The sequence below is a fragment of the Lagenorhynchus albirostris genome, chromosome 2 (assembly GCF_949774975.1).
Source record: "Lagenorhynchus albirostris chromosome 2, mLagAlb1.1, whole genome shotgun sequence".
Lineage (NCBI taxonomy): Eukaryota > Metazoa > Chordata > Mammalia > Artiodactyla > Delphinidae > Lagenorhynchus > Lagenorhynchus albirostris.
The window spans coordinates 13,328,364-13,341,081 of record NC_083096.1 but is presented as its reverse complement, the minus strand read 5'-3'; positions in this window follow the sequence as shown (position 1 = coordinate 13,341,081).

Sequence of the window (12,718 nt, the reverse complement as noted above, 5' to 3'; positions counted from 1 at the left end):
CTTTTCACAGGCTGCAGGCTCATAGTTCCCGTTGTTTTGGTGTCTGCCCCCAGTGGGTAAGGCTGGTTCAATGGGCTGTGTAGGCTTCCTGGTGTAGGGGACTGCTGCGCTTCTTCTGGTGGATGGGGCTGGATCTTGTCTTTCTGGTGGGCAGGACCACATCTGGTGGTGTGTTTTGGGGTGTCTGTGAAGTTATGATTTTAGGCAACCTCTCTGCTATCGGATGGGGTTGTGTTCCTGTCCTGCTAGTTGTTTGGCATAGGACATCCAGCACCGGAGTTTGCTGCTCGTTGAGTGGAGCTCAGTCTTAGTATTGAGATGGACATCTCTGGGAGTGCTCTGGCCGATTGTTATTACATGGGGCTGGGTGGTCTCTGGTGTCCAGTGTCCTGAACTCAGCCATCCCACCTCAGAGACTCAGGCCTGATACCCAGCCAGAGTACCGTGACCCTGTCAGCCACACGGCTGTTTGTGTTGGAGGGGCTCCTGCAGAGGCAGGGATGGCTGTGGCTCACTGTGGGGACAAGAACGCTGTCAGCCAGGAAATCCTAGTTTAAAAACTTGGTTTTAGTGGGAGAAAAGTAAGAGATATTACATATTAATAAAATATTTGTCCAAAGCAAAAGCGTTTCTTAACTTTTCTTATATATTTTTTAACTGACTATGAAAAACAATACAATGAGTGTCGTTCATTTAGGGATTTGTGTACGATCACAAATTTGTAAGCATGCTCTTGATAGAGTATTGGAAGGCTATCTGCTCTTCTAGATATTACTCTTTTTAAATTAATTAAACAAGGAGGCCGTGAGACTGACGTGGTTCTAATGCCTTGACATCCTATTAAGCAAACCACAATTTACAAAGCCTATAAACACCTCAAAGTTCAGAAATCAAAACCTAGGGACAACCAATCATAAACAGCCAACTGGGCTTTCCCAAGTGAGGTAACTGCTTAAGCTATAGCCAATTGAATAATTTTCTTGCTTTGCTTTCATGTCTTCCCTATAAAGGTATTGCCCCTTACCTCCTGTCATGGAACTCTACTAACCATTTCTGGTCTGTTGCCACCTAATTGGAATCAATTTTGGCTCGAACTCTTAAAATTCTTAATATGCCTCAGTTTATCTTTTATAACTCTGAGGATGAATGTAGGGGAACAATTTCTTCATGATCCTATTGGCCTAGCATTATGAACTGTAAGACAGCCGCCTTCCCCCCCCCCAGTTTTATTGGGATATCATTGACACACAACATTGTGTAAGTTTAGTGTGCATAGTATAATGATTTCACTTACATATATTGTGAAATGATTACCACAAAAAGTTTAGTTAGCATCCATCATCTCATATACTATAAATATACGTATGTGTGTGTGTATATGTATGTGTGTATATTTATATGTGTGTGTGTGTGTGTGTGTGTGTGTGTGTGTGTGTGTGTCTTCCTCCTTGTGAAGACAACCCCTAGGATTTACTTTCATAACAGGTAGTTGTCTTTATCCTTTGTGTTGTATCCAGCTCTGTCTGTAGCAGCTGGACCTGGGCCTGCCCCATAGAAAATGCCCAATAAGTATTTGTTGAATAAATGTCAATTGAAAAAACTATCCATTACATACTTTGTGTGCCTAATCATTTTATGGATTATTCGTCAAGCATGTTTTATTACCTTTAACCCCTTCGCAACTCGAACTATTCTTTCTCCTACAGACCTCAAGTCATCCTATCATTTTCAATACTTTGTTTATTATCCCCTAACTTTTTTTATGTTACTGAAGGAAACCAGAATATGTCACCCAAATATGCCTCTTCAACATAAAAATTCTTATAAGCTGAAAGCAATTAATAATCAGCAGACTCAGGAAAGCTCCCCCTTTTCTGCTTAAAGGCAGGATATAAATTCTCCTTTTACTGGAGACAGACTCTTACCAGCTCAGAGGTGGCACCAGAGGAAAGTAAAAACAAAACTTCCTGCATTAGTTCTCTCCCATATATTTACCTTCCCATGGTTTTCCACTCTTGGAAGCCTAAAACTACTTTTCTCTGTCTTGTCATTTTTCTACCAATTTACTGTTCTTTGTTGATGATGCTCTATAAATTGTAATTGTAAGCGGCTATTTCGAGTTACTTTTGGTTTAAATTTCTCCTGTGTGAGGTGCACGGCATGAGTTAATAAACTGATGTTGTGTTGTTAATCTGTCTTTTTGTTAGAGTCCTAGCTGAACATCTAAGACAGGCAGAGGTAAAGTTTCTCTTCCCTACCTTACCACATTAATATTATTCTATTATGAGGTAGGTGGTCAATATAAAGAAGTTGCTGCAAAGTCATACTTTTCTCCCTGTCATGTCTGAAGATAATGTATTTCACATATTTGCTGCTTCCTGGCTAGTTCCCTCCTCTTCAGGTTTTTGGGATAGTTTGAAAAGGATAGGTATTAGCTCTTCTTTTTCTGTTTGGTAGAATCCCCCTGTGAAGCCTTTGACCCTGAACATTTATTTTCTGGGAGTTCATTTAAATTATAAATTCAATTTCACTACTAGTGATCAGTCTGCTTAGATTGTCTGAGTCTTCCTGGTTCAGTCTTGGAAAGTTGTATGTTTCTAGAAATTATCCTTTTCTTCTAGGTTGCCTGTTTCATTGGCATATAATTGTTTGTAGTATTCTCTTATGATTTTATTGTATTTCTGTGATGACAGTTGTTATTTCTTCTCTTTCACTTCTTATTTTGTTTATCTCTTTTTTTCTTCATAAGCCTGGCTAACAGCTTATCAATATTGTTTATCTTTTTTAAAAAACAGCTGTTGATTACATTGATCTTTTCTATTGCTTTTGGATCTCTATTTTATTTATTCTCTCTCTGATCTTTATTATTTTCTCCCTTTTGCTCACTTTGGGTTTTGTTTGTTCTTCTTTTTCTAATTCCTCTAGATGATAGATTAGGTTGTTTATATGAGATTTTTCTTATTTTTTGAGATAGGCTTGTATAAGTATAACCTTCCCTCTTAGAACTGCTTTTGCTGTATTTCATAGATTTTGGAAAGTTGTGTTTTTATTTTTATTGGTCTTGATGTATTTTCTGATTTCCTCTTTGATTTCTTCATTGACCCATTGATTTTTTGTAGCATGTTGTTTAGTTTCCACGTGTTTGTGTTTTCCCATTTTCTTTGTGTTTTCTACCATTTTCTTTTCTAGTTTCATACCTTTGTGGTTGGAAAAAAAGCCTGATGTAATTTCCCTCTTCTTAAATTTGTTTAGGTTTGTTTTGTGGCCTAGCATGTGATCTAGCCTGGAAAAAGTTCCATGTGCACTTGAAAAGAATATGTATTCTGCTGTGTTTTGATTGAATGTCCTGTAGGTTACTGTTAAGCCCAACTGGTCTAACATGTCATCTAAGACTACTGTTTCCTTATTGATTTTCTGTCTGGGTTATCTGTCCACTGATGTAAGTGGGGCATTAGTGTCCCCTACTATTATTGTATTATTGTCAATTTCTCTCTTTATGTCTGTTAATATTTGCTTTATATATTTAGGTGCTCCTATATTAGGTGCATATATATTATTGAGTATTATATCCTCTTCTTGTATTGCTGCTATTATCATCATATAATGCCCTTCTTTGTCTTTCATTATAGACATTGTTTTAAAGCCTGTTTTTTCTGATATGAATATTGCTACCTTAGTTTTTTTGTTTCCATTTTTATGAAATATCTTTTCCCATCCTCTCACTTTCAATCTGTGTGTGTCTTTTGTTCTGAAGTGAGTCTCTTGTAAGTAGCATGTAGATGGGTCTTGTTTTTAATACAATCAGCCACCCTGTGTCTTTTGATTAAAATTTAGTGCATTGACATTTAAAGTGATTATTATAGGTATATACTTATTGCCGTTTTGTTACTTGTTTTCTGGTTGTTTCTGTAGTTCTTCTCTGGTATTTTCTTCTTCTTTCCATTTCTTAACTTTTGGTTTGATGATTTTCTTTCATGGTGTGCTTATGTTCCTTTTTCTCTTGTTTTGTCTATCTGTTGTAGGTTTTTGATTTGTGGTTACCCTGGGGTTCATATATGTTGACCTATAACTATATCTACTTATTTTAAACTGGTAGTCATTTAAGTTCAAACATATTCTAAAAGATCAATATTTTCTACCTCCCCGCCCCATGTTTTGTGTTTTTGATGTCATATTTTATATCTTCATGTTATCCCTTAACTATTTATTGTAGTTATTGTTGGTCTTACAGTTCTTTTTGTCTTTTAATCTTCATACTAGCTTTTTTAAATGGTTGATCTCTAGCCTTTACCATATATTTGCCTTTACTAGTGGGATTTTGCCTTTCCTGTAGATTCTTACTTCTTATTGTACCCTTTTCTTTTACTGTTAGAGAAGACACTGTAACATTTCTTTTAGGGTAGGTTTGGTATTGGTGAACTCTGTTAGTTTTTGCTTGTCTGAGGACAGGGTAGATTCTTATGATTTTTGTTAGTGGTCTGCTAGCCTGAGTCAGTGAGATATTTTGTGCCTGCCTTCCATAAAACAGGATATAAGAGCACATGGTGATGTAGATTTCTACTATTTTATGATTGAATAACACTTATTTGCAAGAGAAAAAGTAGACTGGCTTTTCCATTTGCCTAATGAATGAAACTTTGAAGATATTGCTAGATATAAATACCTTAAGAAAGAGTTTGCCATGTTTTATCTTACAGTTATGGATTACCTTTGCTTTAAACTATGTCTAGGGAACAAACTGAAACATTTGTTATGTTCATTATCTATTTTATAGCCCTTAAGATGGAAAATAAGCTGTCTCTGAAGAGGCCCAAGTGGGATGCTTCCAGGCATTTCTTGTAACTTGTAATACCCCACTGCCTGTAATGACAGTGATATATTCTTTACTTAACTTTACAAACTTGCAGGCTTTATTATTAAAGAACACAAAAGCACTGAATAACACAGACTTGCAATGGAATAATGTTGCCCTGGATAATGTGAAAGCAATCATTTTGTAATGTGTAATCCATTTCTTTCTTGTTTCTCGTCTGAATTGTTCTGAATTTTCACTCCAGCTGGAATCATCATTGTTCTTATGCAGACGGTATAGCCAGTCACACGTGGAAGAACAACAGATAGCTCGATTAATCTAGTAATTACTTTACATCCAAGATTTCCTGACTGACTTTTGTTTCCTTTTTTCTAAAACTTTCTTTGTGTTAGTTTCTCTTCTAGGCAATAAAGGTTATCCCAAATGTCCTATGAAGAGATCTAAATAAGGCAACATATCTTATCCTAGCATAGGACTGGCAATTCAGTACTGTTGTGAACAGCGTCTGAATGAGGCATAAGGTAACAGGACAGAGGATATCTTTCCTCATCCTGATTTGTCTTGACTGTTATTTGATTTGATCTTTATGCAGTCCTCTATTATTCTCTCAGTGTTGGCATCTCTTGGGCGCCAATCAATCCTGCATCTAGAATGAAGGCTTCTGGCACATGGCTCAGGTTTCATAGATACTCAAATCTCTCATGAACTATTCATTTTCCATTGGAAAACAGCCAGGTGCCTGTTGCCACTGTTTCTTAATTTTGACTTCTCCAAATCATTAACTGAACAAATTTTTATTTACCACAAGCATGTGCCCTCTACTAGTATAGACACTTGGGATAGATTTGTGAACAAAGAGTCCTGTTTCCTAGACTCTACACACTACTGAGAGGCAGCAGATGGTAAGTGGTACCTTAATAATTAGTTAATTATATATGTTAGGGATAAAAAATGCCATGAAGACAATTGGTGGATGAGACAGTTTGAAGAATAAGCATGGCCACAAAGCCTGATTTGGACAAAGACTTGAAAGAACTGAAGGAGTTTGCCAGATAGAGTGTGGTAAGTTTATCGCAGGAAAGAAAATCGTCAGTTTGAAGGTAGAAAGTGTGCCCACTGAGGTGGGGGTGGAGTAACAAACCTGAAGAAAATTAAGTAAAGGAGAAGTGTAATAGAAGGTGAGGTCAGAGGGCTATTGTAAGCCTTTCACCCAAAGTGAAATAGAGATACATGCAGGGCTTTGAACAGAGGAGTGATGTGAATTTACATTTTTAAAAGGATTACTCTGAGTTATAGGCTGAGGATAGACTCTCAGGAGGCTAGGTGGAAAGAGAAAGACCAGTTTTTCCAGGGCAGAGATGGTGGTGGTGAGAAGTGCTTGGAGTATAGGTGTATTTTGAAGGAAGAGGGAACAGGATTCCTGACAATTTTGTTGGGGCTATAATGGAAACAGAGGAGTCAAGGAGGACTCCAAGCTTGCCTTGAACAACTGGAAGGATAGAGTTATCTTTACGTGACTTGGAGTTCATTAACTTCTGGGTAATCCTGACTCACCTTTTAGATCCTGAAATCCAATTTTTTTTTTGAACACCTGTTCTGGCTTTTACAATTCCTTTATCTCCCTATATCTCACTGTTGGAAGTACACTGTGTCTTGACTTCTTTTTTCCTTTTTATACTTAGATTTACTATTACTTCTGTCCTTGCTTCATTTCCTTTCCTATTGTATCAACTACTTTAACATCACTGTGCTTAACTCCACACCCATGACCTTCCACTGAGTCATCCTGAAAATCACACTGTAGAGGTGGCCCAATTATTCATCCTCAGAATCTTTCGCATGAACTTCTGTGGATTACCAAATAAAAGGAACAGTGATGCAGACTGGTGGGACCACAAATTCATATTTTTCTACTTGATTGGGACCATTGCCAAATTGTTTTTTCCTGCCACTTGAGGAAACTCATATTCCCCTCAACTTTTACATTGTCATTTTATGCCTTTTACCCACTGCGTGAAGATGATAGAGGCCATCAGAAATTAATGATCTCATCTGCATTCACATCCACATCTACACAAGTACATCTGCAGTCATGGAAACAGTTGATCTGCCTATTCAAGGCTAATGTTTGCACCCATACTTCAGATCCTATTCCCTCGGAACTTTGCTCTGTCAGTTACCTGTACTTTTTCCATCTCCCAGATCTCCCTTTACAGTGATTTTTTTCATCTCAGTCTATAAAAAGGTCCAAGTCTTCCTCTGAAAAAAAAAAAAAAAAGTAACCTTCCCCTCTAGTTGTTACCCTAGTGCTCTCTTTGTCTTCAAAACCAACTTTATGTATAGGACAGTTCATATTTGCTTTCACTCCTTTCTAACCTTCAAGTCCCATCTAAATCTCAGCCACTTGAGTCTGGCCCCACCACTTGGCCGAACGTGCTTACTAATGTCATCTGTAGTCTCCTAAGATATCATCTCTTTCTAGAATGCTAGAATCCGGCACTACTGACCCTCTCTTCTTACTGACACCCCTGGTTTAAATGGTTTCCTTGATATATGACTGTATTAACCATGTCTTCTGCTTTGTATACTCTGACGCCTTGTTGACCCAGGAGAGACTGTCCCTCCCAGGGTAACCAGTTCCTAGAGCATCATCCCATTCAAATGCAAAACCAAGCAATCCAGAGCCCACATCCTCTGTCTTTCTCTCATACTCCTGGCCACTGTCCATCTGCCCTAATTACCCCAGGGCCAGGGACCAGACAACTAGGGACAGCCCCTATGCCCTAGAGCCTGTTGACATTATTCAAACTAGCCAATCCTAAACCCACTTACCCTGCTTCATCTGTTCCTTCCCACTGAAACCACAGTGAAAATTCTTCCTCACATTTTCCCCTCTCCCTCTGCCTCCTGATGGACCCCCTCCCCCCCAGTACTTCCTCATGTGTCCTTCCACCACAGTGTGACATGTTCCTCCTCTTGGAACCTGTGATTATAACAAACTATCTTTTCAATGGCAGTTCTCTCCTGACCTGCTGGCCTTGTCCTACCTAAAAAAAATAACAAAACCCTGACTTTCTTGGTTCTCCTCCCTTATGACCATTTTCCTCAACTTTCTTTGAACTTCTCTTCTGAGTATAAATAATTCATAGGTGAGTGATTCCAAAATCCCTATCCACAGGTACTCCTGTTTTTCATTGTTTTGTGACAGAGGATATGCAAAATTTTAGTCCATTGTGCCTACTACAATATAGCTGACCCCTATGTCTGGCAACTAGTCATTACTCAACATGCTTTGGTTCCTTGCTAGTATTTAATACTCCCTCTCTTCTTAGAATTCCCTGTGTGAATATTCTAAAGCAGAATTTGTTGTTTTTGTACTCCTGGTTCATGTAGTTCATGATAGTCATTACATAAGTGATTGTTAAATTTTTTTTAAAAGTGAAATTTCTCCATGTTAGTTAGATGCATTATTATACAATGCATCACCGCTCTATGAAGCTAATGATCATGATGGATTTCTTCTCGTCTTTGGTCCTACCCAACATATCCCAGTCATTATAATGTTCTGCTTGACTCTTTGATAGCTTCCTAAGTACTCCCTTCTTCTCCACTTCTTCATCCCCAAATCTGTTCTCTAAACTGCCATGCCAAGTTGGACCTTCTAAAAGTAACTCTGGTTATGAAATATTAACACACATGAAAGACTTATTTTCAGGGTAAGGTCTGGACTCCTAGACATTATATGATCTAGCCAACAATTCTCAAACTGATCTAAATTACAGAATCACCTGTGCAGGGTTTTATTTTTACGTAGAAGTCTAAGGCAAAAGAGGGCTGTGAAACTATTTTTAAAACAATTTGTAACACAAGTCAGATGATCATTCAGGTTTGAAAATAATAGCCTTCCATTCTTTTCAACTCATTTTTTTCAATATTCTCCACCCTTGGGCTCCAGATTATTGACATACTTGAAGTTCTCTGAGAGATTCTCTGTCTCCAAAGATGGTGCAAAACCCATCTTTCCCCTCTATTTCTCGGGTCCTCTTCTCTCATTGCCTTGAGATATGACATCATTGTACCTTCTATAAAAAAGAGCTGCCTGCTCTTCCACATTAGCTATCTGTTATTAGCTATATGTTATTTTCTGCTCTGAACACAGAGCTCTTTATAATTAATTCCATTTGAATTCTAAACACATTAAGTTAAAAAATTATTGCCTTTTTCATTGTGGTAAAATATACATAAGATAAAAGCTAACATTTTAACCATTTTTAAGTGTTATATATTTCACAATGTTGTGCAACCAACCCCCAGAATTATTTTTATCTTGCAAGACTGAAATTATGTACCTATTCAATAATAACTCCCCATTCCTCTCATCCACTTGCACCCCAAGGCCCTGGCATTTATCATTCTACTTTTTAATCTCTATGAATTTGACTGCTCTGGGTACTTTACATAAGTGGAATCATATGGCATTTGTACTTTTATGGCTAGCTTATTTCACTTAGAATAATGTCTCAAGGTTCATCCATGTGTAGCATGTGTCAGAATACCCTTCCTTTTTTTTTTTTAACATCTTTATTGGAGTATAATTGCTTTACAGGGTTGTGTTAGTTACTGCTGTATAACAAAGTGAATCAGCTATATGCATATATATATCCCTATATCCCCTCCCTCTGCATCTCCCTCCCACCCTCCCTATCCCACCCATCTAAGTGGTCACAAGGCATTGAGCTAATCTGCCTGTGCCATGCAGCTGCTTCCCACTAGCTATGTGTTTTACATTAGGTAGTGTATATATTTCAATACTACTCTCTCACTTCATCCCAGCTTACCCTTGCCCCTCCCCATGTCCTCAAGTCCATTCTCTACGTTTGTGTCTTTATTCCTGTCCTGCCCTTGGTTCATCATAACCATGTTTGTGTTTCTAGATTCCATATATGTGTTAGAATACCATATTTGTTTTTCTCTTTCTGACTTACTTCACTCAGTATGACAGACTCTAGGTCCATCCACCTCACTACAAATAACTCAATTTTGTTTCTTTTTATGGCTGAGTAATATTCCATTGTATATATGTGCCACATCTTCTTTATCCATTCATCTGTCAATGGACACTTAGGTTGCTTCCATGTCCTGGCTATTGTAAATAGAGCTGCAACGAACATTGTGGTGCATGACTCTTTTTGAATCATGGTTTTATCAGGGTATATACCCAGTAGTGGGATTGCAGGGTCATATGGTAGTTCTATTTTTAGCTTTTTAAGGAAACTTCATACTGTTCTCCATAGTGGTTGTATTAATTTACATTCCCACCAACAGTGCAAGAGGGTTCCCTTTTCTCAACACCCTCTCCAGCATTTATTGTTTGTAGATTTTTTGATGATGCCCATTCTGACTTGTGTGAGGTGATACCTCACTGTAGTTTTGATTTGCATTTCTCTAATGATTAGTGATGTTGAGCATTCTTTCATGTGTTTGTTGGCAATCTGTATATCTTCTTTGGAGAAATGTCTGTTTAGGTCTTCTGCCCATTTTTTGGATTGAATTATTTGTTTTTTTGATATTGAGCTTCATGAGCTGCTTATAAATTTTAGAGGTTAGTCCTTTGTTAGTTGCTTCATTTGTAAGTATTTTCCCCCATTCTGAGTGTTGTCTTTTTGTCTTGTTTATGGTCTCCTTTGCTGTGCAAAAGCTTTTAAGTTTCATTAGGTCCCATTTGTTTATTTTTGTTTTTATTTCCATTTCTCTAGGAGTTGGGTCAAAAAAGTTCTTGTGGCAATTTATGTCATAGGGTGTTCTTCCTATGTTTTCCTCTAAGAGTTTTATAGTGTCTGGCCTTACATTTAGGTCTTTAATCCATTTTGAGTTTATTTTTGTGCATGGGGTTAGGAAGGGTTCTAATTTTCATTCTTTTACATGTAGCTGTCCAGTTTTCCCAGCACCACTTATTGAAGAGGCTGTCTTTTCTCCACTATATGTTCTTGGCTCCTTTATCAAAGATAAATTGACCATATGTGTGTGAGTTTATCTCTGGGCTTTCTATCCTGTTCCATTGATCTATATTTCTATTTTTGTCCCAGTACCATACTGTCTTGATTATTGTAGTTTTGTAGCATAGTCTGAAGTCCAGGAGCCTGATTCCTCCAGCTCCGTTTTTTTTCTCAAGATTGCTTTGACTATTCAGTGACTTCTGTGTTTCCATACAAATTGTGAAATTTTTTGTTATAGTTCTATGAAAAATGCCATTGGTAGTTTGATAGGGATTGCAATGAATCTGTAGATTACTTTGGGTAGTATACTCATGTTCACAATATTGATTCTACCAATCCAAAAACATGGTATATCTCTCCATCTGTTTGTATCATCTTTAATATCTTTCATCGGTGTTTTATAGCTTTCTGCATACAGGTCTTTTGTATCCTTAGGTAGGTTTATTCCTAGGTATTTTATTCTTTTTGTTACAATGGTAAATGGGAGTGTTTCCTTAATTCCTCTTTTGGATTTTTCATCATTAGTGTATAGGAATGCAAGAGATTTCTGTGCATTAATTTTGTATCCTGCTACTTTACCAAATTCATTGATTAGCTATAGTAGTTTACTGGTAGCATCTTTAGGATTCTCTATGTATAGTATCATGTTATCTGCGACAGCTTTACTTCTTTTCCAATTTGGATTCCTTTATTTCTTTTTCTTCTCTGATTGCTGTGGCTAAAACTTTCAAAACTATGTTGAATAATAGTAGTGAGAATGGGCAACCTTGTCTTGTTCCTGATCTTAGAGGAAATGGTTTAAATTTTTCACCGTAGACACTGATGTTGGCTGTAGGTTTGTCATATATGGCCTTTATTATGTTGAGGTAGGTTCCCTCTATGCCTACTTTCTGGAGACTTTTTACCATAAATGGGTGTTGAGTTTTGTCAGAAGCTTTTTCTGCATCTATTGAGATTATCATATGGTTTTTATCCTTCAGTTTGTTAATATGGTGTATCACATTGATTGATTTGCATATACTGAAGAATCCTTGCATTCCTGAGATACACCCCACTTGGTCATGGTATATGATCCTTTCAGTGTTCTGTTGGATTCTGTTTGCTAGTATTTTGTTAAGGATTTTTACGTCAATGTTCATCAGTGATATTGGCCTGTAGTTTTCTTTTTTTGTAACGTCTTTTTCTGATTTTGGTATCAGGGTGATGGTGGCCTTGTAGAATGAGTTTGGGAGTGTTCCTCCCTCTGCTGTATTTTGGAAGAGTTTGAGAAGGATAGGTTTTAGGTCTTCTCTAAATGTTTTATAGAATTCGCCTGTGAAGCCAACTCGTCCAGGGCTTTTGTTTGTTGGAAAATTTTTAATCACAGTTTCAATATCAGTGCTGCAGATTGGTCTGTTTATATTTTCTATTTCTTCCTGGTTCAGTCTCAGAAGATTGTGCTTTTCTAAGAATTTGTCCATTTCTTGCAGGTTGTCCATTTTATTGGCATATAGTTCCTTGTAGTAATCTCTCATGATCCTTTGTATTTCTGCAGTGGCAGTTGTTACTTCTTTTTCATTTCTAATTCTGTTGATTTGCGTTTTCTCCCTTTTTTTCTTGATGAGTCTGGCTAATGGTATATCAATTTTGTTTATCTTCTCAAAGAACATGCTTTTAGTTTTATTGGTCTTTGCTATTGTTTCCTTCATTTCTTTTTCATTTGTTTCTGATCTGATCTTTATGATTTCTTTCCTTCTGCTAACTTCGGGGTTTTTTTGTTCTTCTTTTTCTAAATGCTTTAGGTGTAAGGGTGGGTTGTTTATTTGAGATTTTTCTTGTTTCTTGAGGTTGGATTGTATTGATGTAAACTTCCCTCTTAGACCTGTTTTTGCTGCATCCCATAGATTTTGGGTCATGATGTTTTCATTGT